The following is a 23,761-nucleotide window of genomic DNA, read 5'->3' as shown; positions in this document are numbered from 1 at the left end:
CCAACCCCACCCACCCCCCAACCCCACCCCCCCACCCCCCACCCCCACCCCCCACCCCCACCCCCCACCCCCCACCCCCACCCCCCCACCCCCCACCCCCACCCCCCACCCCCACCCCCCCACCCCCCACCCCCCCACCCCCCCACCCCCACCCCCCCACCCCCCCCCACCCCCACCCCCCACCCACCCCCCCCACCCCCACCCCCACCCCCCGGTGGCGCAGCAGTTGAGCGCTGGGTTGCGAAGCTGCTGGCAGCCTCTGCAGCACCAGTTCGATCCCTGGTTGCTGCTCCCCGGCCACCGAGGGTCCCACATGGTGCACAGACCTCTCCTGCCGCTGCTCCCCTCAGCAGTGTACCTCGGTCCTTCTGCTTGCTCTGCTCCCGCTCTGGCTCTGGTGAATTCTCTCACCCTCCCGCGCTTCTGACTGTACCCAGTGCTTGTATAAATAAATAAATAAAAATAAAATCTTTTTTAAAAAATTAAAAAACAATAATAATAAAAAAAAGTGAGGTGATATAAAAGTGTATATTGGACTTGTTTAGAAGCCTAGAGGAATTTCTGAATATACTAATACTTTTTAAAATATGTGCAATGTGTTACAACATAAAGGTTTGCAATTGTAAGAATAGTTATACGATGTGGCAAAAAAAATGTCGTCTATGCTCTTGATAAGGAAATATGTTGCTGAAAAATAGAATTTAACAGAATCTTAACAAAGCTTAACAAAGCAAAACAATTTTTAATTTATTGTTGACTTCTACATGTTCTCCTGATTTTAGATGATGTTTTAATATTTGAATGACTAAAGTATTCAATAAGTTCCATAACCTAATTTAGAGACTTGTAAACATGTATTTCAGAACTGTGAAAAATGACCACTTATTCTTCCACTATCCTTGCCTCATTGTTTTCCTTCGGAATACATCAAGAATTTCTACCTGGTCAATATGAGCTCAAAATAGATGTTATACACCATCTGTGACTATCTGTGACTCATTTTCTGTTGGGAACCAGCTGCCTTTTCAATTATCCTACTAGTTGCCACACATTGGATTTAAACTCTACCTGGTTGCCTATTCCATTATCTGATCTCCTCTCAGAGTTATTGCCATTTATCACCCACTTTTTTTTTAAGATTTTATTTTTTATTTATTTATACATACAAGAACTGGAGTGTAGGCCAGAGGTGGAGGGTACAGGGTGAGAGGATTCACCAGAGACAGAGTAAAAAGCAGAACAGGCAGATCTACTGAAATACACTGCTGAAGGGAGCAGCAGGCAATATAGGAGAGGTCTGCTGCACCATGTGGGTCAGCTCCCTGGCTGGGGAAAGAACTCATTCTTCAGTGTCTGGGGATAGCTTCACAGTACTGAGACTTAACCCCTTGTGCCACCAGGGAGGCCCCATACCAGTGGTATTTAAAGCCAGAAGCCTGGATGAGATACCTGGGGTATGTGTAAACATAGAGAAAATGTCCAAAAACTGAGCCGTAGACACCCTAATGAAGGAAAGAGCCCTAAAAGGTAGTAAAAGAATTAAGAGAAAGTGGTGTTCTGGAAGTCAAGGCAAGAAAATGCTTCAAAAGGAAGATGCAAACAATTATGCCAAATACTCCTTATAGATTGAGTAAAATGAAGACTAATAATCTATCACTGAACTCAATTGGTTTTGATCTCTTGCCTTCTTACAGACCATCTTACTCTAAAGAAACAAAAACCTGCTTTAATTTGATCATATCAAATCATTTTCTCACTTTAAACATTCCAACAGCTATTCATTGCAAATGGACTTAAAACTTACAAGTTAGAAATTACCTGGATTCTGCCTGTCTCTCTTACGTATAAATTTTTTTTATTAAATAAGATTCAGTTATTTATTTTATTTTTTTAAGATTTATTAATTTATTTGTTTATTTGTTTGTTTGTTTGTTTGTTTATTTATTTATACAAGCACTGGGTACCATCAGAAGGGCGGAGGGTGAGAGAATTCACCAGAGCCAGAGCAGGGAGCAGAGCAGGCAGAAGGACTGAAGTACACTGCTGAGGGGAGCAGCGGGTGGCAGGAGAGGCCTGCACGCCATGTGGAACCCTCCTCCGGTGGCCGGGGAGCAGCCGGGGATCAAACCGGCGCTGCAGAGGCTGCAGGCAGCTTCGCAACCCAGCACTCAACGGCTGCGCCACCAGGGAGGCCCTGTCTCTCTTATGTTCCCCTAATGCACTCCACCCAAGTTAGTTTTGAGTTATATTCTGTGGAAGACAGATGTCTATGATGCCCCCCATTATCTTTCTTATCCTTTTTAGCATACTGAGAGCTTCCGACCTTTAGCACCTGTGTGTCTCTCCTTATTTGCCTGAAAACTTTGTTTAGTTCTTCAGGAGTTTGTTTTATCTCCTTAGGTACAACAAGAAAATGTAGGACGTTAACACCTGAGAATACTTAGCCAGTGTGATATGGGAGAAGGCAAATGCATGGCCTTACCTCCTAGTGCCCTGGTAGGATGATTCTGAGGTTGGTTCCAATAACTTCTCAAAGGGCTCGGCCCTAAGGGAAAAAAGTCCCTCTTGCCCATAGCAATAACCCACTCATAACTCACCCTTTATTGCTTTCTCTCTCTTCTTGTCTACTTTTCTCCATTTCCTCTGATTCTTCCTGGGGTGACCTCCCTAATAAACTACACATACTCCAGTCCTTATTGTAAAGTCTATTATGAGAAATCCAAACTAAACAAATGTCAAGCCACTTCCCATCCATGGCCATTGCAGGGTGCTTTGTTTGTTTGTTTGTTTTTGGTGGTTTTTTAAAAAGATTTATTTATTTATGCGTATAAGAACTGGGGTACAGGCCAGAGGTATAGGGGGGTGAGAAGATTCACCAGAGACAGAGTGGGGAACAGAACAGACAGACTGACTGAAACACACTGCTGAGGGGAGCAGCGGGCAAGTCAGGGGAGATCTGCTGCGCCATGTGAGTTAGCTCCCTGGCCGGGGATTGAACTTGTGCTGCAGTGGCTGCGGATAGCTTTATAGTGCTATGTCTTAACCCCTTGCGCCACCAGGGACGCCCCAGGGTGCTTTGTTTTTGACTTAGAAAGCTCTTTGCTCCAATCTTTGTTTGGCATCCTTCTTATCAGTGGAATTCAACCTGAACATTTCATCTTCAAAGACTTTCCCTGACTTTCTGGTCCAAGTGACTTCCACTAGTCACTCTATCACTTGCATCAGTTGCATCTCCTTCATGGCATCAGAAGCTAAAAGTTATCTTATTTGTCATTTCATGAGTTTATTGTCTATTTCACTTCTTCCCTTTGTATGCTCAGCACATAAATCTCCTCCCACATTCATGGGACACAAGTTTGCACAAGACAATAAGAACTCCTTAAAGGTGCATACTTTCTGCATTCTTCCTTAGTCCTAAAACTGTACCTGGACTATGGAAATCAGTAAATATTTGTAAATTAGCTGAATGAAAGTCCCACTTCTCATGCTCCAGTATATTCTTCCCATGGTTGCTCATTATTACATCAGGGAGACTGCATTTATATACCCAATAAGCATGAAATATGCCATCTTCTAGGAAGATAAATTTGATTGAAAAAAGTGGGGGAGGGGAGGTCAGGAGAGGTAGTCAATCATTTTTCCATAATTAAATTTTTTATTTTTATATTTAAACAAACAACTATCATATGGAGTAACATAGTTGGTTCTCGAGGGCTTTCATGATGAAATAAGTGTTCGGTGTCCCTTGCTTTAGGGGTACTTTGATGGGAAAGTATGAAAACCTTCCTCTAAGGGACCCATACTCTAATTGGAAAAAGGGAGGAAACTCTAATGGGAATGGATGGCTACACAAACTGTCCCTAATTTTTTTTCTAAGTTTTTCCCCTGTTCTCAAGAGCTTTAAAGCCATTACCCATACTTCCCCATTTTCTGGCCCAGTTTTCCCCAAACTGAGATCCCTAGAACCATTAATTTATATTCTCTGGAGATTAAAGAAAATCTATGCTCAAATAAGATTATAAAACACCAGATTAAGCCCTTTAGAGTCTTTAATATGCTAATGTGCATTTTCTTACATCAAGGAAAAGGACATTTCACAACATAGCTGTCCCCAAAATTTAATTGACCCAGAAACTCCTGTAAGAGTTTTTTGAAAAAAGGTTGGGAAACACTGCTGACCCAACAGGAAAAGAAAGGTATTCCAAATCCTAAGCTTCATGCAAAGGGATTTTCATTAGGATTTGTATACCTATAAGGTAAAGGAGTGATTATTTCCTTTAATCCAAAACAAAAAACATGAAAAACCCACAAACCCTTCAAGGTAGGAGTTATAATTTTTAATTTCTAAAAACTGAGAAATAATACAATTTGACCTAGGTTCCACAGTTAGTGAGTACTGGAGAAAAAATTTAAAAACGTTTTGGTCTTGTTGCAGGACCCATTTTTCTACTTAACACAGCTGGGGGAAAAAAAAAAAAAAGTTGTGAAAAGCTTTTTCTGAAACTAAGGAATAGGATTTTTAGATGTCTTTGTTAAAAATAGGTATTTTGCAAAATAGGGTAAGGGGATAAATATGTAATATTTTTAAGTTATTGCTCATTTCAGATATATTTTGTTTTATATTCTTGGAAATAATTATTTTTTATTAATTGCATGGAATTTGAAGAAAATAGAAATATTCAGTTTGAATCAATTCTATATAATCAGTCCACATATGTTTCAAAACATTAAAAGGTGAAAAATATTTTCTGTGGAAGCATTCAAGAAATTGTCCACATTTCTGAAATAACTATGAAAACACTAACTTAAAATTCAACTTGAAGCATAGCTAGTAAAAGCATCATTTGTTGGCCTAAGCATCTTATGAAAGGTGCCATATTTGTCTAAATGATATTACTATCTTATATTTTTTAATTCAATTTTTAGAAAATTTGAATTATTTTAAAACCTTCAAATACTCTCTATTTTATTTTTTGATATTACTAGACAGTTGAATAAGCACTGTATAATTCCACTTCTGAACATCTGGCCACCCTATTTAGAAAAATTAATTGGGAAATAATTTTTTTAAGTTAAAAAAAAAAGCTTTCTGATGGTAGGATAAGTTAAATGACATCTCTTAACAGGTCCAAGGTCCTGTTTTTGTCCTTGACTTTTATTCTCCCACTCATATTTTTTCACCAGGAGACCTTTGAGGTAGTTATGGGTAGGCTGCCTTTAGCATTAGTGACGACAGTTCAATGTGCTGACCAAAGAGTTGAAGAACTGAGAGTATATTGTTGTGGTAAACAATATGATCCTGTCACTCACAGAATGGCCAATTATACAGTGTCCTAAGGTTGATAGTTTCCAGGCATACTTTAGCAAAGCAAACAGAATGACTGCAATCTTACTTTGAAAAGAAACCATCTCTCAACTTGCAGAAAATTAAAACAATTGAGTGAAACTGTGGAGAACTGGCTCTCTCCTACGGAATAACTTTAGACAAATCGCTTAACCTATGAATCTCTCAATTTCCTTATTTGTAAAATGATACTTGGAATAACTAAAAGTGTATTTTTACACATAACACATAAAGTATGTGTTATGAAACGCTACAATCAGTTCTCCAAAGTCTACTAAACATCTTCTCTGTTATCCCCTCTGAATCTCATCTTCCTCTTTGTTTTTAATCTGCAAAATTTCTCAAATAATAGTACAAAAAATTGTATAATAGAGTTCAATTGAAACATTTATCATATTTATTTTTACCCCAAACTTGTACAGGAAGGTATCATTCTTCCAATACTATATTCAGATTTTTCACACAACTTTCATGAGGCAAAATGAGCTATGACCCAGATCTCCTTATCTGGTATACAGTTTCCACTACAACACAATTTATTTTTTTTTATTCTTTCTTTCTTTCTTTCTTTCTTTCTTTCTTTCTTTCTTTCTTTCTTCTCTCTCTCTCTCTCTCCTCTCTCTCTCTCTCTCTCTCTCTCTCTCTCTCTCTCTCTCTCTCTCTCTTTCTTTCTTTCTTTCCACATACAAGAGCTGGGATGCAGGCCAGAGGTGAAGGGGGTGAGAGGATTCACCAGAGACAGAGTGGGAAGAAGAACAGCCACCTGTTGGCTGAAATACACTGCTGAGGGGAGCAGCAGGCAAGACAAGAGAGGTCTACTGTGCCATGTGGGTCACCTCCCTGGTCAGGGATTGAACTCATGTGGCAGTGGCTGAGGATAGCTTCATAAGTGCTGCGTCTTAGCCCCTTGCGCCACCAGGGAGGCCCCTACAACACAATTTAATGTACATAAGTTGTTCAATTAAACAAAATTTGATAAATTTACTTTGCAAAGCCATTCACTGTGTTGCTATCACAGTGTCTGCTGATATTATTAAAGTGTAAAAACCAGAAAGAACATATTTAAGAGTCATTTTCTTAATGCTTTCTTATCCCCCACTTCTCAGTAGACCTACTCTTTTACTGGAAAATTTAAAAAGAAGGTATAAAATAAGCTGTTCTAGGCAATACCAAAGATGTGAACTATGTGTAGGGTCAGAGAGGAAATTTTCCCCACCCATCTCCAGCTTCCCTTGCAATCAAATTAACCTAAGACAAACTCGTTAGAGAAAGAACAAATTTGATTACACAAAAATGGAGAATCCCTATGGATGTGGATGCTGAAGTCAGTGGAGCAAATGGAGGATTCTTATCCTGAGCTAAGGAATAGGATGGGGGCCTGTAGCTTCAGGAAGGGCAAAGAGGGGCTCACATGATGAGGGGTGGACATCTCATGTGGTGAAGACCAGGTACTCTGTGATTTCAAATAGAGAAATCTCTATCCCATATAGAGATATGTTTCTCCAATAGAAAGGTTATTTCAGTAAAAATCCTAATTCTGGGTTATAGCACAATTTTCATCCTTCTAGGTAGTTAAGGGAGTGGGAAAATTTTCTCATGAGCTTGCAGGTCCTCAACTGGCCTTAGTTCCAAACAATCTACATGACAAAATGGCATATCTTGAGAAGGTCTGTTTTGGATATCATGAGGAGGCCAGTTTGAACATGCTGGGGAGGCCTATGCTTCATAGGTAAAATGTTCTGTCCTTGGGCCTCCCCTGGTGGTGCAGCGGTTGAGCGCTGGGCTGTGAAGCTGCCCGCAGCCTCTGTGGCGCCGGGTTCGATCCCCAGCCAACTGAGAGGGTCCCACATGGTACACAGACCTCTCTTGCCACGCCCGCTGCACCCCTCAGCAGTGTATTTCATCAGTCTGCCTGTTCTGTTCCCCACTCTGGCGCTGGTGAATTCTCTTGTCCTCTCGTGCTTCTGACTGTACCTAGTGCTTGTATAAACAAATAAATAAATCTTAAAAAAAAAAAAAGGGCAATCTTTAAAAATAAAATAAAATAAAATGTTCTGTCCTTGACGTCACACTTTCCCAAAGCTGTCCCTACTCTAAACCCTCACCCCACATTCGTAAGGGTAATAGCATCTTTTATATGCATACCAAGGAAATTTAGCAAGGTGTGTTTGGTATCCTGAGTGTAAGCTCAAAATTTTCAAAGGTGTTAGAACCAAAATCAGAAGATAAAAGATGCATTTGAGCACCAATAAGTAATATGATCTTCAACAGATTCATCATACTTAAGAAGAGAAAGTTGCCATGTGCTTAAAACCTTTTGAAAACCTTGTATTCTCCCATTGAATTACTCACTTTTGATTTTCAGAGCACCTGTCAATTAGGTATTATGTCTTATCCAGTGCATTCTTTCTCTTTTTAAATACATGAGTACATTGCAGTAAAAAAAAAAAAATTTGAAATTACAGTTCTAAAATCTCCTTCATCTACTACCTCCCGATCTCAGATCTAGATACCAGCACTATTATCAATTTAACACATTTTCTATTTGTTTCTGTACAAATATGAAGATATATAAATATACAGGAGAGGTAAAAGAAAAGAGGTCTTATTTTTTTAGGTTCACACTGTGTATTAATTGTCTTCCTATTTTAATATGTGCTGATTGTTCTCATTGCTTACAACTACTACCTAAGTAAATCTGTTACAGGGCAGGGAGAGGGGCATCCCAGACCCCACAAACCTGTCTGCTCTAAATAGGTTTTGCCATCCACCTCATTATTACAGAACATATGAGACTTTCATGGGAGGAAACTTTAATACAATTAGGAAACAATACAGGAAAGGCAAAGAATATAGTTTTTAAATTAAGTTACCCACCCTCTTGTGGGTAAAAGTCTACCCAAATGGGATTGGCACAGAGCAAGGCCTCAAAACCTGCCACAAGTCTAAAGCATCTTTCAGTGGGGATCCACAGAAAAGGATCAGAAGCAACCAGACAAGCCTGGAGGGAAAAGAGCAAAATTAAAATTAAGACAAAAAGCATTATTGTCACCTCCCCACATGTCTCTCACCCACATTTGTGTCAACCAGTCCACGACCAAAAGGCAAGCGCAGTTTATTTATCTGTCTTTTTGCTCCATGTGCCCCCTCCAGGTCTCCTTCTGGCTTTGAATTCTGTTTCCTTCCCTCCTCAGTCTCCTCTGCAGCATTTTTTCTCTGCTCAGCTCCACCCTCCCTTGGGTGGGGCAGGAAACCTGGAACCTCCCCCTTTCCTGGGGACCACCCTGTTACAATTCAGGATATGAATGTCATCTGTATCATGAAATTATTCTTTCTTTCTGGATATTTAAACTGTTTCCTATTTGTTTCCCCCCTGTAATAACAAAGATGCATTGGACAGGCTTGCATGTGTCTCTGGTCCTATGTGTGACCTTATTTTCCTTTTTTTAGATTTTTAGATGAAATTTAATTATAATATAAAGTCAATTCATGCTCCAAAGTCACAGAACCAATTTGTTCTTCCCACCTGCAAAACCAATACTTGTTGATGTTATCACAACTTAAGTCAGTCTAAAAAGTAAAACTGTTACCTTGTCCTTAATTTCAATAATTCTTTCCTGTACTGGAACTTGTTCCTCAAAACTTCTGGTCTCTATTTCTCCCAACACCCCAATAAGTGTTTAGCCAGAACCCCTTCCTCCAGTAATTGTAACCTCAAGAAATAATCTGGTAAAATTTTGTATCTAGGTAAGAAAGGAAGTCCGTCAGCTACTGTCTTTATGAGTATTTACATTTAAAGCCTTATTTCTAATTACAAAATAAAAAAATTATAAAGTAATTGAAAGATAAATATAAGAGGAGAATTATCTCTTTGTCTAGGAAGCTTTTCCATCTTCAGAAGTCACACTATTAAAACCCTGGCCATGATCTACTAGGAGTGATTCATTGATGTGTGGAAAATCATCATGTTCTGGTTAGAAAACACTTGTTTATGCTGATTGCCACTCAGATCATCTCAATATCAGAGAACTCTTCAAGTAGCAAATGTGCAGAACTCTCTTCAGAATGGCAATGTGGTATGGCTGTTGAGGGAAGATGAGACACGAGAATTCTGCAACAAAATTCACTTAATGTTAACAGGAACATCATTGACTCATGGTCAGAAATATTTCTTCTGAGCTTATGAAAGGACATAAGACATTTTCAACCACTCAGCATGTCTATTCTTGAATTGATAGAATCCTTCCAATTTTTTTCTTTTTTCAAGTGTGTATGTCTGCATACACACATGTGTGTGTGTATTTTAGAAAGATATATTGCTCATATTCTTTCCCTCAAACAAATTTGCTCCTGAACTAGGTTTAGGTCTCTGTTCTGTCCTTTATTTTTATTAAAAAATATGCTGTCTCAGGGGGCCTCCCTGGTGGCACAAAGTGTTAAGTCTCAGCATTATGAAGCTATCCTTGGCTACTGCAGCATGAGTTTGATCCCCTGCCAGGGAGGTGACCCACATGGCATAGCAGACCTTTCCTGACTCGCCCCACTGCTCCCCTCAGCAGTGTATTTCAATCCATCCACCTGTTCTGTTCCCCACTCTGTCTTTGGTGAATCCTCTCACCCGCCCCCCCCAATCTCTGGCTCCGTTCTTGAATGCATAAGTAAATAAATCTTTAAAAAATATAAAATAAAATGCTAAGTAATATCTGAAAGTACTTTTATCAATTCTAAAATGAGGGCTGTAATTATTATTAAGTAAATTAATTAATAAAACAACATTTTTTTAATATCTGTTTGTGCCTTGTGAGATAGAGGTATTGTTAGATAAATATTGTTGTTCCCAAGGGAAAGTGGTAGCACAGAAAAATTGAAAATTTTAATCAAGGTAAACTTTGCACAAAATATGAATCTAAAACCAGACTCTGCCTCCTTCATTTACAGTATACTACTTCTAGCATGTACTTAATAACTGTATCTTAAGTGGCAACATTGATGAAAGTTTACATTGTGTTTAAATGCAAATTCTAAATGCCATGAAATTTCACTTCATTTAAATATGCAAGTATCCAAGGCAAAATATCATTAATATCCATATCAATCACACTATAATAATAGTTCAAGGTTCACTGCCAACAAGACAGCATCTATCCATAGGTAGTAGGTAATATTCTGGAATTATTTCGACTCACAAAATGAAGGTAGAACTGACAAAGCAACTAGAAAGTTGCTATTCCGTGCAGTTTCCCCAGGCTGGTGCCAGTACACATTCTGGGGAGATGCGATAACAGCACATTTTACATCTTCATGTGTTGAAACCAATAAATCTTAGTCCTTCCAGAAGCACAGCCCTGCTTTGGGGTAAAATTGCAGCCATTGATCTACAGTTCAGCTCTGACTTAACTTTCTGCCTTTTTTTCTTTTCAAGTAACCTCCACCTATTTAGATGTGGGTCAATGAAAGGGAACCAAATGTGGGGGGTGATCAGATCAGTCAGTAAGTTAGGAATTTGGGATTTCTGCCTCTAAATTGAGGCTGAAAGGAGTGATTTCACAGCAAATGCTTGCTATTTCCTAGAGCCAGCAATGAGATCAGAACCAAGAAGCTGTCTGCTAATTTAGTGCTGAAATGAATACCACCTTTATATAAAGGATGCCCGGATCACGACAACTTGGAGATTAGAACCACAGACCAAGGAATCTGGCACATTCATTTTATAGATCAGGAGCTGAAATTCATAAAGGGGATATGGCTAGGATTCAAACTCAGAACAAGAGTAGGGTTCAGGGACCACTGCCCAGGTCTCTGCCTTCTGCCACCTACCTTTTTCTCTGCTAAGTACATAAATATGTTAGAGTCAACCCTTTGTAAGTCCTTTCTGTTTAATAGGGCAAAAACAAGGAAAAATGCATCTTCCTTTTCCCGTGACACAACTCCCAAGATCATGTGCAGATGCCATGGTTAATTGCAGTTAAAATGTAATGCCACAAGAACCAATTGCACTAGATGGGAGAGAGAACTGAAGAGTTAATAAGCTCCAAAGAGAGCCAATTTTCTGGTCCTGCTTAAAGGATAGGTTAGTTGCCAGTTTTGCATAGCGCTTAGGATACATGTTATATACTGACATTTCTATAAGTCTTAAGTTTCTTCTTAACCAATCCTTTCAGTAGTAGTGGGCTCCCTGGCTTGAAGTATTTCAGAGAAGACTTTTAAAGACATAATTTAAATAATAAAGTCAAGCATGTTTCAGGGAGAAAACAAGCTGCACAGTCCTAGGAATCCTGACTCATCCAACTGGACGAGTCTGCCTGTACAATCTCTTGGGACACTTGCAACCGAAGAATTTTGTGCCATAGGGTTTGTCCTGACCAAAATTTCAGGCATCAGCATCATGCCACTGTTGCCAAAGGCAAACTAGGAGATGACTTTTGTTGACATCAGGCAGTTAACAGTCCTTTACTAAATCACAAAATAAAGGAAGTTTATTGTGGAGTTCTCCCACATTTTCTAGACTCTTCTTCCTCTTTTGGAAAACCTTGTATCTCCTTACACAAGCACCTAGGACCCTCGGATCTCCACCATCCAGGCCAAAGATATTGGACCTCTACTAATCCTCTCTCCTCTAGACCTACTCTAAAGTGCACCAAAATCCCCTTTCTTCTTGCTGTCCAGAAGATTTTAAGTAAGATATTACTTGACCAAAAGAATTCCTAACATAATCACTGAGAAATGCTATCACTTTGTTCTTTCTACCCCCAGAGGCTTGCATTTTAAATGGTCTGTTGACTTATTCCAAAGGAATCTCTTGATATGTAAAAAAGGTGTTTCTGAGCTGAGGCTTTAGACTTCCTTGGGCAGAGCTTTGAGTCAGACCCCCTACTCTAACACTAACACTGACAAATAAAATACACTAATGATTAATTTCCATTTCTATTCTCCCTGAGCATCCTGTTTTATTTCATTCAACTGGAGTTTCTTCTTTTTAAAAGAGTTCTATAAGAAAACTAACTGGAATTTCTGATCCTGCTTGAAGGCAGGATCTAACCTAGTTAATCCTTTCTGGGTCTGGACTTCGTGCTAAGCACAAGCTTTGTATTATTACTACTTCCCACAACTCTCTGAAGAAGGTTCTATCATGACTCCATTTTAGAGAAAACAGACTTAGTAACTAGCCCAAGGTCAAAATAAGGAGCAGAGCTGTGAGTCAGACCCAAATCCTTCAGATTCCAGAGCCACTCTTGTCAGACTTTCGCCATTGTGGAAAAAGCATTGATTCCTACCTAACCAGAAGGCCCAAGTTTCGGTCTTAACTCTGCCACTAAGCAATGATGATTGCATTTCTGTTTGCCTTTCTAGAATAACATCCTTGCCTGTAAAATAGGAATAACAGTACATATTATGCCAGGGTTCAAGTGAGAATTAAGTGTGAAAAGAGATTTATAAATTGGTACCAAATTTATTATGATTAGTTCTCACTGATATAAATAGGGTACTTAATTTTCTCACTGGTATAAATAAGGTAACTTCCCAAGGAAATTTTATTTCTGTGAATATGTTAATACTATATATAAAATTGGTCTTGGAACATAGATGATAGTAAGCTGACACCCTTCCTGACTTTTCCTTCATTCAGACTCTCAATAAATATCTGTTAAATGAATGATTGATCTATGTTTGGAATGCAAAAGAGGTATATGGCGGGTGAAAGAAGAAGGTTTTGTTAACTGACAAATTATAACTGATGTGAAGAAACACTACTGTCTTACACATGACTGCCAAGCCCTAAGTAGCTAATATTAATAAGACCTGCTCTGATATTATATTAAAATGAAATCTTGTGTTTGTCTTAAACAAATCAACAGAGTTTAAAGGTTTGACTTTTAGCCCTAGTTTGACCTATGTTCAGCTCCAGTTAGACTTGCTAAAGTTACCTTAATCCTATTTGAACTTCTGTACCCCATTTTCCAGTGATTTGCAAGTCTTTAAAAATATGGCTTTGTGTAGAGTGTGTTTGTTTAGTCCAGTTCATTTCCCCACCCCCACCTCAATTTTCTATTTTCGTTCTTCGCCCTCCCCTCTTCTACCTGGCATGTTTCCCAAGAAGTGCTTCAGTTGCAAAGAAGGAAAATACTGACAGTGCATAATTTAAATGAGAGAGATGTGCCATGCCACATTTTCATTAAAATTACAGAAAATTCCAAGCTGTGTGGAGTTTAAGGGAGATCAGAATAGAGTCCAAAGTGCTATCATTACATTTTGTAGTGTTTTTTTAGCTCAATAAAGCAGCTGTCCTATATTTGCAAAATAGCTTGGAAATTGTTGGTCGTGGAAAAGGAAAGATGCACACAGGGTTTTTTCTTTCTTCATTTCAGTTTCGAGTTCTCTACTAGTTACAAGAATTAGGGGAGAAAAAAAAGCAAAGTGCATAATTCCCATCATTTCTATTAGCATCTAAATATCAAACCAAGGATATGTTGAAAGGAATTTCTAAAAGTGGATTGGGACAAAGCCTTGCTCACAGATTAACACATTCTTACCCACAAATCAGATAGATAACTCCTCTGGCAGATAAACCATATAAGACAAGGACACTTGTTTATAATAGTTCTTCAGTAAGCAAAATTTTCTGTGAACTTAAACAAAGCAATCCAAGAAAGATGTGACTCTAAAATAAATAAATAAATAAATAAATGGGTAAGTAAATAAATAAATAAATAAATAAATCTGAAGCAAATGTGGAGAATAAGGAATACAAAACAATACTACTTTTCTCAATAATTGCGAGATTCTGCCATATTTGAGATTAGTCATCCTTTCATACTGGGGAGTCATTATATTTTGACATCAGTTCTAATAACAGAACACTCCTGTCATCAGCCAGATTTTCATCTCAGTAGCCCACGAACCCATTAGTGTAAAAAAGAATAAACAATAATAAGGGAGTAATTTGTCACTCAAGTGGACATCTTTAAATATTATAGTTTAATCTTGCCAGTTTTAATTTTTTTTATTTCCTTAATTATAGTTTCCATCCAGTTCTCTTTTTTATTATTACAATTTGTTGAGTAAAGTGAATCATTTGATCATTTGTCTTAAACAGATAATCCTCAGCTAAGATTTTATTAATTGCATCGCCTTGGTGTTATCCAACATATTTTCTCTGTTCTCTATAATTCCTATGATATAGGCATATATTTAAAATATTTAATCAAAGAGGATGTTCTGAGGAAAAAAGTTTAGATACTGTTGTTGGATATTTGTTCTATGGAGCTGAGTTTCTGCAAAACTAGATTGCCTGTTGAGTATCTCCGTGCAAATGATTTGTCATCATCTCAAACTCAACCTATAGAAAAATGAAATTCCTTTTGCCCTCAAGCTCCAGCTTCTCCCCTGATTTCTGTGTTTCTATAAGTGGCATCAGCAGCCTTCTACTAGTCACCCACCCTCGAAACCTTGAGTCATCTTTTGTCTCCACATCCCAGCTCAATTTTTGCAATACCTTTCCCATATGTTTCCGCCTCCATTTCCATGGTCACCACCCTTTCTCGGGCAGTCTAACTGCTTTCCACCCAGTCTCTTTTGTATTTTTTTAAAGATTATAATTATATTTTACGCTGCTGTGGGGAGCAGTTGGCGAGACAGGAGCTGTCTGCAGTGCCATTTGGGTCAGTTCCCTGGCTGGGAATTGAACTCATGCTTCAGTGGCTACAGATAGCTTCATAGTACTGAGACTTAACCCCTTGCACCACCAGGGAGGCCCCATTTTCTTTTAACTTGATGTATAAATCTTACATTCACACTGCTAATCATCCCACAAACCTGTTGCAACTCCACCTATTATTAAAAGTTGCCAACTGGAAAATGTCAAAACTGTCCTTCAGCATGATATTGAAGAGCCTCCACACACCTGGGCGTCAAACTGTTTTTCTGAAGCTACCACCCTCTCCTTTTCTTTGCTAAAATGTATTCAATTGAACCCTTATTCTGTGCCTGATGTTTGGCAAACGAGTGAGGGGAGGTTTTTCTCCACCTCTTAGGTTCTCTGGGTCTGAAATTAAACTGGCAAAGAGAGTTAATAGGAGAAAAGCACCCACATTATTTAATGTGTGTTTTTTTTAAGGATTTATTTATTTATACAAGAACTGGGGTACAGGCCAGAAGCGTGGGAGGGTTAGCGAATTCAGAGACAGAGCATGGAGCAGAACAGGCAGATGACTGAAAACACTGCTGAGGGGAGCAGTGAGCGAGACAGGAGAAGTCTGCTGCACCATGTGGGTATCTCCCTGGCTGGCTGGGAATCAAACCCCGCCACAGAGGCTGGGACAGCTTCACAGTGCTGAGCTCAACCCTCTGCACCACTGGGGAGGCCCAATATAAATTTAAAAAAAAAAAAAAAGATTTATTTATTTATGCATATAAGGGCTGGGGTACAGGCCAGAGGTGCAGGGGGTAAGAGGATTCACCAGAGACAGATTAGGTAACAGAACAGGCGGATTGAATGGAATATACTGCTGAGGGGAGCAGTGGGTGAGACAGGAGAGGTCTGCTGTGCCATGTGGGTTGCTGCCTGCCTGGAGAGCCAACACATGCTGCAGTGGCTGCGGATTGCTTCATAATGCTGAGGCTTAACCCCTTGTGCCACCAGGGAGGTCCTATTTAATATAAGTTTTATATGACATGAGAATCTTCATAAGGAAATGAAGACCAGAAGAAACAGATGAGTATACTTAAGCTTCATGAGTTAACTTAGCTAACTGGAGAAACTTAGGAAGGTCTGTGTGTAGACTTCTTTCTGTTGTCCCTTTGCCTTCAAAGATAACACAATGTGGCTTTCCTCTAGGCAAAGGGAAGGCACTTTACACATGAAAGTTTTATGACCTGTTTCAGGGGACATAGAAGATTTTTTCCTTGGGCAGGGGGTGTCCACCAATTTCTCAAATGACGAAAGCTTAAAATATTTGATATGCTACAGTGCCATATTTTAAGGTAATATATCCTGAAATTCATCACTAGGTATATTATAGGTGCTATCTCCTTTAATTCTTAACACACTCTATGAAGTAGATGACTGAACTTCTAATAATGAAGAGGGTTCCAGAACCAGAAAGCCTGGATTCCGATCCCAGTGTTATCAACTCTGTGACAAACAACTTGCTGGACAGGTTTGTTACCTTCTCTTGACTCATTCTCCTCATATGCAAAATTGTGACAATATTGTATCTACCTGACAGGGTTGTTGTAAAGACTGTGTTAATACCTGTCAAATGTTTAGAACCATGTCTGGCACAGACTAAATATACTATTTGCTTACTGACTTAGATGTGTGATTTTATAATATTGTTATATAAATAAATGTTATTTTTTTATTTAGTATTAGTATTATCTCCACTTTCCAGAATAGGACGCTGAGGCTCACAGAAGTTAAGTCAGTTGCCCCTGCTCTCAACAACTAGTGAGTGTCAGAACAGGACTCTAAAACCTACAATCTTTTTATTTTAATTTATTTATGCATACAAGAACTGGGGTGTAGGCCAGAGGTGGGGGGGGGGTGAGAGGATTCACCAGCGACAGATTGGGTAGCAGAATAGGCAGATCTACTGAAATACACTGCTGAGGGGAGCAGCGGGTGAGACAGCAGAGGTCTGCTGCACCATGTGGGTTTCTCCCTGGCCAGGGATTGAATTCATGCTGCAGTGGCTGGTGATAGCTTGATTGTGCTGAGAAGTAACCTCTTGCATCACCAGGGTGGCCCAAAACCCACATCCTTACAATGATCCTTAATTGCCTCCAGTTTCTTAATTCCTATCCATGTGCACTTGAAGTTTTCAGTTACATTACTCACAGGTCTCCAGGATGCTTTGTACTTTTCTTCCCTTTTTTTTCTTTTTGGATTTTGCCTTTCTCATGATACATTCCAGTTAATGTGTATTTCATACCTCTCCGTCCTCTTTCATGGTGATCTCAGCCTCTTAAAATCCTACCCATTCCTAGGAAAGGTCACCTTCTTTGTGACACTATCATTGCCCTCTTTCCTCTTCTGTGAAACAAGCAACTGTGATCTCTCTGAATGGACATATATGTTATAGTTGTTATTGTATTTCTAAACTTTTATTATAGATATTTGTACACCTATGGGAGAAAACAGGATTTTATATTTAAAAATCCCCCAGAGGTCATTTTGCCTGAAGATTGTTTTCAGTGCCCCAGGGTTCAAAGGAGATTGTCCAGGACTGTAGGAGGTGCTGGGAAAGGCTGAGTGGGCGGGCTTATGCCCTCCTCACACACCCCCACATCCTTCAAACAGAATATCCCCTTTTTATCTGCTTCACATATTGGGATTAATGTCTACACACATCCTATAATAAGTTATTGTCTTCTCTCTCTCCCACTACATCTCCAATACTTTGTGGGAAGAGAGTCTTAAAGGTAGTGTGTCTCCAGCAGAAATGGGGTCAGGGCCTTAAGAGCATAACTGCTTATTCAAATTAGGTTCACACAAAGAGAGGGCAGCCTGTGTGTAGCATTTTAACACATCCTGTCTCAAATATTTAACCTTTCCACAGTCATTTCAGATAGGCATTCTCTCCACATTAAAGACAGGAAATGAAGGCCTGTCTCGCCAAAGTCAAGAAATCTTTCCAAGTTTACAGTTAGTGAGTGTTAAAAGGAGAATTCAAATCTAGCTCTGACTCAGATTCTGAGTTTTGATGAACCAGGATTCAAATTCCTGTCTGTCTCTAACTAGCTCTGTGATAGTGGCAAGTTATTTAATCGTCCTGATCTCACCTTTTAACTCTAAACACTGCCAGACGGCTGGCTCTCAACCACAGTTGGCTAATGTGAGTTTCATGATCTTCTCTACCACAATGTTTCCCAAGAAAACTCTAGGTATCTTAACCTCTGAATCTTCTTTGGCAATAGGTTGTTGTTTTTTTTTTTTTAATATGTATTTATTTATGCATACAAGAACAGGGGAGTAGGCCAGAGGTGCGGGGAGTGAGAAGATTCACCAGAGACTGAGTGGGGAGCAGAACAGGCAGATTTCCTGAAATACACTGCAGAGGAGAGCAACGGGGAGACAGGTGAGGTCTGTTGTGCCATGTGGGTTGCTACCTGTCCTGCTGGGGATCAGACTCGTGCTGCACTGGCTGGTGAGAGCTTTATAGTGCTGTCTGTAAGCCCTGTGCCACCAGGGAGGCCTTTAGCAATAGGTTTTAAGGAACAGCTTGCGGAGACATTTAGCCAAGTATCCTATGTAACTTTAAAATGTTGACAGAGTCCATGTGATTTCTGGAAAGAGAGTCCATGTGATTTTAGGGAAAGTAATGCAGGGTTCCAATGTGAATCAGTGATACAGCAAGTCCTGTTGTATAGGACAGCACGAAACCTGGTGAATCTGGTCTGCTGAAGGAATTACCCTGTGATTAAAATATCCTAAGGGAGAAGATGACTTCTGTTCCCTCCCCAATAAATTCCTCTTTCACTTGTGCCATCAGTAGAGTTAAAGCCAGTTGTGAAAGGTGTGTGTGTGTGTGCATGCACACATGCGTGTGCATGTGCATTGGCTTATTTTACTATTATGAGGATGAGTAAATTTCTTATAAAGTATAAAAACAAAAAGAATGATAAGAGGTCTGTTTGTGCCTGGAAGAATGTTATTGAAAGGTTCACTGCCATATAGCTTTACCACATATGATACAATATGCTCATTGATGTTGAATCATGTCATTATTTAATTGTACACGTAAATACATAAAATTACCTTTTTAAATGATTGCCTCTAATATATCACTTGTATTTCTGAACAACTACTAGTTATATATTTTCTTAAAGATTTATTTATTTATGCATACAAGAGCCTGTGGTACAGGCCAGAGGTGCGGGGGTGTGAGAGGATTCACCAGAGACAGAGCAGGGAACAGAACAGGCAGATTGACCGAAGTACACTGCTGAGGGGAGCAGCGGGCGAGACAGGAGAGGTGTGCTGTGCCATGTGGGCTGCTCTCTGGCAGGCTGGGGATTGAACTCATGCTGCAGAGGGTGAGGACTCCTTCATAGTGTGGTGTTTAACCACTTACGCCACCAGGGAGACCCTGTGGAAAGGCTCTTAATAAATATAATTTCTAGAGACAAGCTTAAAAGCTAACTCTTGGAAGCTGACTATAGAATTGAAACATCTAGAGGGGGGACAGAGTGGGTGAGAGGAAGCACAATGGAATAAGGTGGTGGACAGAGGTGATTTGGATGCACTATGGTGATGATACCTGATGGGTTATTGTTACCTCGATTTAAAATAATTAATTAATTCAAAAATAAAATAAAACATCCAGAGTCAAAATAAAATAGTATTCCATGGTCGCTGAATGACTTATAGATTGCTGTCACATGTCACTACTACCTTTTCCGTCCAACTAGTTTTACCAATTATAATCAGATGTGCTATAGCTGAATTTAACATAATGTATCAAAAATATTTATAAAGTACTTTCTTTTCTGGCATTAATTTAGTTAGCAAGCCATGAATCAATGTTTATTGGCAAAACAGATTTTCACATATAATAAAATGCTGTTGTGTGTGGGAAAGTACATTTTTGCAAGAAAACCATTATTTCAATCACAAATCTTCAGAATCTATCATCCCACAACTGTCTATTGTGATCACTACCGATGATTTTTCAGATTGCTTTTTGCCCTTTTGACAATCTATTACCAATACAATATGGCCATATCTTATTCCAAACAGAAATTCCAGTAACTAATTGGATGTAATCTGAGAATTTGGATTTAATATTTCCTTCACCAGGCTTCCCTATCCCCGCTGCAGCCTAAGTTCGATACCCAGACAGGGAGCTAACCGTATATGGCGCAGCAGACCTCTCCTGTCTCACCTGCTGCTTCCCTTAGCAGTGAATTTCAGTAGATCTGTCTGTTCTGCTCCCCACTCTCTCTGGTGAATCCTCTCACCACCCCCTCTACACCTCTGGCCTACACTCCAGTTCTTCTACACACACACACATACACACACACACACACACACACGTGCACACACACACACACTAATAATAATAATAATAATAATAATAATAATAAAGTCTCCTTCACCAAGTATCCCTACTTTAAAACTGGGCTGAAGGGGACAGATGACAAAGTATACTTCGTAAAAGTTTACATTTGTTTGATGGGCTTAATTTGTTTTAGGAGTCAGCAAAGCAATAATGTGCTGTCTTTTGTATATTAGAGCTACCATGAGCTGCTCCTGTTCCTAACTATTAATGGTTTGTTCTGAGTAACCTGCACTCTCTTTGTGACCCAAGAGAAATCACTGAGCTTGGAGGTACAATCTGTGACTCTGGGGCTGTTTTTCTCTGTGTAAAGCTAATAAAACTTGCACCCTTACTCTTATTAGTGCTTTCCTCTCACCAACTGAGCTAACACCTCTGAAAGTAAATAGATCATTTGCACAAAGCCACATCCACATACAATTTCCAAACCAGTTCTTCCAGTGTCACAGAGGAGAGGTAGCCTATGGTGAAAATTTATAGAACTTCTAGTAGTTCTTAAAAGCTTCCTTTTCTACCTTTTAGTGGAAAAGGGATGTTTGAAAAAGGTCAAACATCAAATTCAAAAGAAAACAGAATCTGGCAGAGATCTAATAGAGAATGTTAATATTCAAACAGTGATATTCTGTTTCTGTAAATTTGTCATAAACATTAATAAATTTGGTAAATAATAATTCTTGAGTATCAACATTGGATCAGAGACTGCAATTTAATGACAGATAAAATATAGCTGGGTCTTGCAAAGCCTATAGCCCACTAGGGAACACAGATAAACAAACAATAACAAGTGTTAGAGCGTAGTTCAGGGTGAAGTTAGAGGCTTTCTGAAGGTGTTAGCAAATCATCAAGGACTGAAAATCTTCTAGTGGGAAAGATCTATTTTTCTTCCATTTTATTGAAATGTATTTCTCTATATACTATTTTAAATGCTATGCTTAATTCTATGTGTTCTGAGAGTTTTTGTGCCTCTTCCTCTTACCTTCTATGTTACTACAAAAATTTTGAAAATAAAATATGAAAGCATGTTAGGTGTTTAAAATATTGCCACAGCCTTCCCTAGGAAATTAATTAGTGATACTATCACCTTTGCTACAATGAAAAAAATAGAGTGAAAGTAAGTTCTAGTTGGTAATGGCATTAGAATGAAAACAATATTTAGATTGTTTGATTTCTAGTCTAATGGTCTTTCCATTTGGCTTTATGCATCTTGCTTATCAGTCATTACAGTTTTTTGGTTGCCCAGAAAATTGTATTACTGTGAGAGTTTTAAATGATAAATGTTTTAACAAAATAAAGGTGAAAAATTATGAACTAATCCTTAGAAAAAATGTAAATACATGCCATTTAAACTGTATGATAAAATAAGGAATGTCGTTTTGAATTAATGACATGATTTTCTAAAACTGGGTAATCAACTGTGTGGACCAAACTTTAAATAAGCAAATTAGCCTATACAGCCCAAACACAATTAACTTTATTGATTTGTCTTAACTCACTTAAAATTATCCAGTTATGGCTGATTTTTCATAGGTTGATCATACATTCCAGTTTCCTGGGATGTTCCAAGTTTAGGCCAATGAGCTGGCATAAGTAAAAACAATGCTCTTTCACTTGAAAAGCACAATGTTTTAATAATAAATGCTATGCTCACACTAGTTATTCAGCATATTCTGGTCAAATGAGTTGAAAACTCACCAAAATGAGTCCCAAACCCACCTTGACTCTCCATTGTGTATCTTCTCATCATCTACATAAGATTTTTAATGCCAATTTAATTGTGATAGTGTATAGGAGGAAAAAGGGAATACAGTCTGCTTAAATATTTTTCAAATATTAGTAGCAAAATTCCTCCCATGTCATTTGGTAATAGTACTCTAGTCCAATTTTTATTAATTAATCACTGTATTTTGGATATAAAGTTTGGTCTGCTGGATTGCAAGAAGATATGAGCATGTGATGAACATTTAGCCATTTGGTCTTGCTGCTAAATGTTCCATTTGTAGGATCCAGGCTTTTGCTGTACTAATTGGTAAAGTCCATTTTATATTTTTTTCAAAGATATTTTTAAAATATTTATTTATTTATTATTTACGCATACAAGAGCTGGCGTGTAGGCCAGAGGTGTAGGGGGGTGGGTGAGAGTATTCACCAGAGACAGAGTGGGGAGGAGAATAGGCAGTGCTACTGAAATACACTGTTAAGGGGAACAGCAGGCAAGACAGGAGAGGTCTGCTGCAACATTTGGGTAGCTCCGTGGCCAGGATGGAACTCAGGCTATCAAGGTGATAGCGCTGAGACTTAACCCTTAGGCCAACAGGAAGACCTGATTTAGGATTTCATAAGGCTAAAAGGATCATGGATAAATTGTATATTCTGTGCTATTAAGCATGATGACAGGTAATAAAATATTTCAGCTGTCAAAAGAGAATATTGTATCTTAAGAGTCTTTTATTTCTTCTCCTCTTTTTATTTGTGTTTCTAAATTCTCTATTTCTGGGAAGTCTGTGTATTCTCCACAGTGCATAACGCAATGCCTTATAACTAATGCTCAAAGAAATATTTATCAAATGAACAAGTGAGAAGGTGAGTATTCTTTATATCTTAACATATATATATATATCAGATTTCTTTAAAAATGAGAAAGTAAACTATATCCCCAATTTATAATAAAATTTTCTTTCATGTTTTCATAATTCAAAGATATGTTAAGATCTCCATGTATATATGTATCCCTTTCAGAAAAGCAATAAAACATTCCAAGCAGAGAAACCCATAATTCCGCTCTAGTTTCACTATAATAATGTTGATGTGCTTCCTTCTGAAATAATCAGTGGCATTTAAAAAAAATAACAGCATGTAGTGATTAGAATATGCATTCCATGAATGGTACAAAACCTTTTTGTGAATCAAATTCTTTCAATTCTCAAGAGTTTCCCTAACCAGGCATAGATTCAAGAAATTTCTCAGTGATTGCCTTGCTTACCAGAGAGTGATTGAAAAAGAACATACACTTAGTCTCCAAAATCTAAAAAGCTTTCTGAGGGCACGGATAATTTAGACAATTTAAGAAACTTCCTTTATTTCAGTCTATGAATAATAGTATCACACCATTTCCTTCCCTGTCTCTATATAGTCCTGTAGCCTTCTGTCATAGGGTATCCATAAATATGCCTTTGCTTAGTCTCATTTCTTAAAAAATATTTTCTTTGATAGAGCATGAGCCTGATGTCTAGGCCACATTCATTTATTTCACGGATTTATTGAGTCACTATTAAATAACCTCATACTAAACCAAATTCTGGGAATAAAAAAATAATTAAACAAACCAATAAGCAACACAAAACCTTCTAAGGCAACTGCCTGC

General features: G+C 38.6%; 1 protein-coding gene and 1 long non-coding RNA gene across 2 annotated transcripts in view; one reads left to right on the top strand and one right to left on the bottom strand.

Moving 5' to 3' along the window:
* LOC119235985 (uncharacterized) overlaps positions 1 to 17,357 on the bottom strand; it is a 57,782-nt gene extending 40,425 nt beyond the window's left edge. Inside the window, exon 1 of the long non-coding RNA XR_008550398.1 lies at positions 17,181 to 17,357. This is a non-coding gene — a long non-coding RNA (uncharacterized LOC119235985). The remainder of the gene's footprint in view (positions 1 to 17,180) is intronic.
* ADGRL2 (adhesion G protein-coupled receptor L2) overlaps positions 1 to 23,761 on the top strand; it is a 594,604-nt gene that overhangs the window by 280,984 nt on the left and 289,859 nt on the right. The window lies entirely within an intron of this gene.

This window comes from Talpa occidentalis, unplaced genomic scaffold, assembly GCF_014898055.3.
Source record: "Talpa occidentalis isolate TD23 unplaced genomic scaffold, MPIMG_talOcc4v2.1 talOcc4.9, whole genome shotgun sequence".
Taxonomy (NCBI): Eukaryota; Metazoa; Chordata; class Mammalia; order Eulipotyphla; family Talpidae; genus Talpa; species Talpa occidentalis.
Note: the sequence above shows the minus strand (reverse complement) of the source record. Positions and strands in the feature narration are given on the sequence as shown.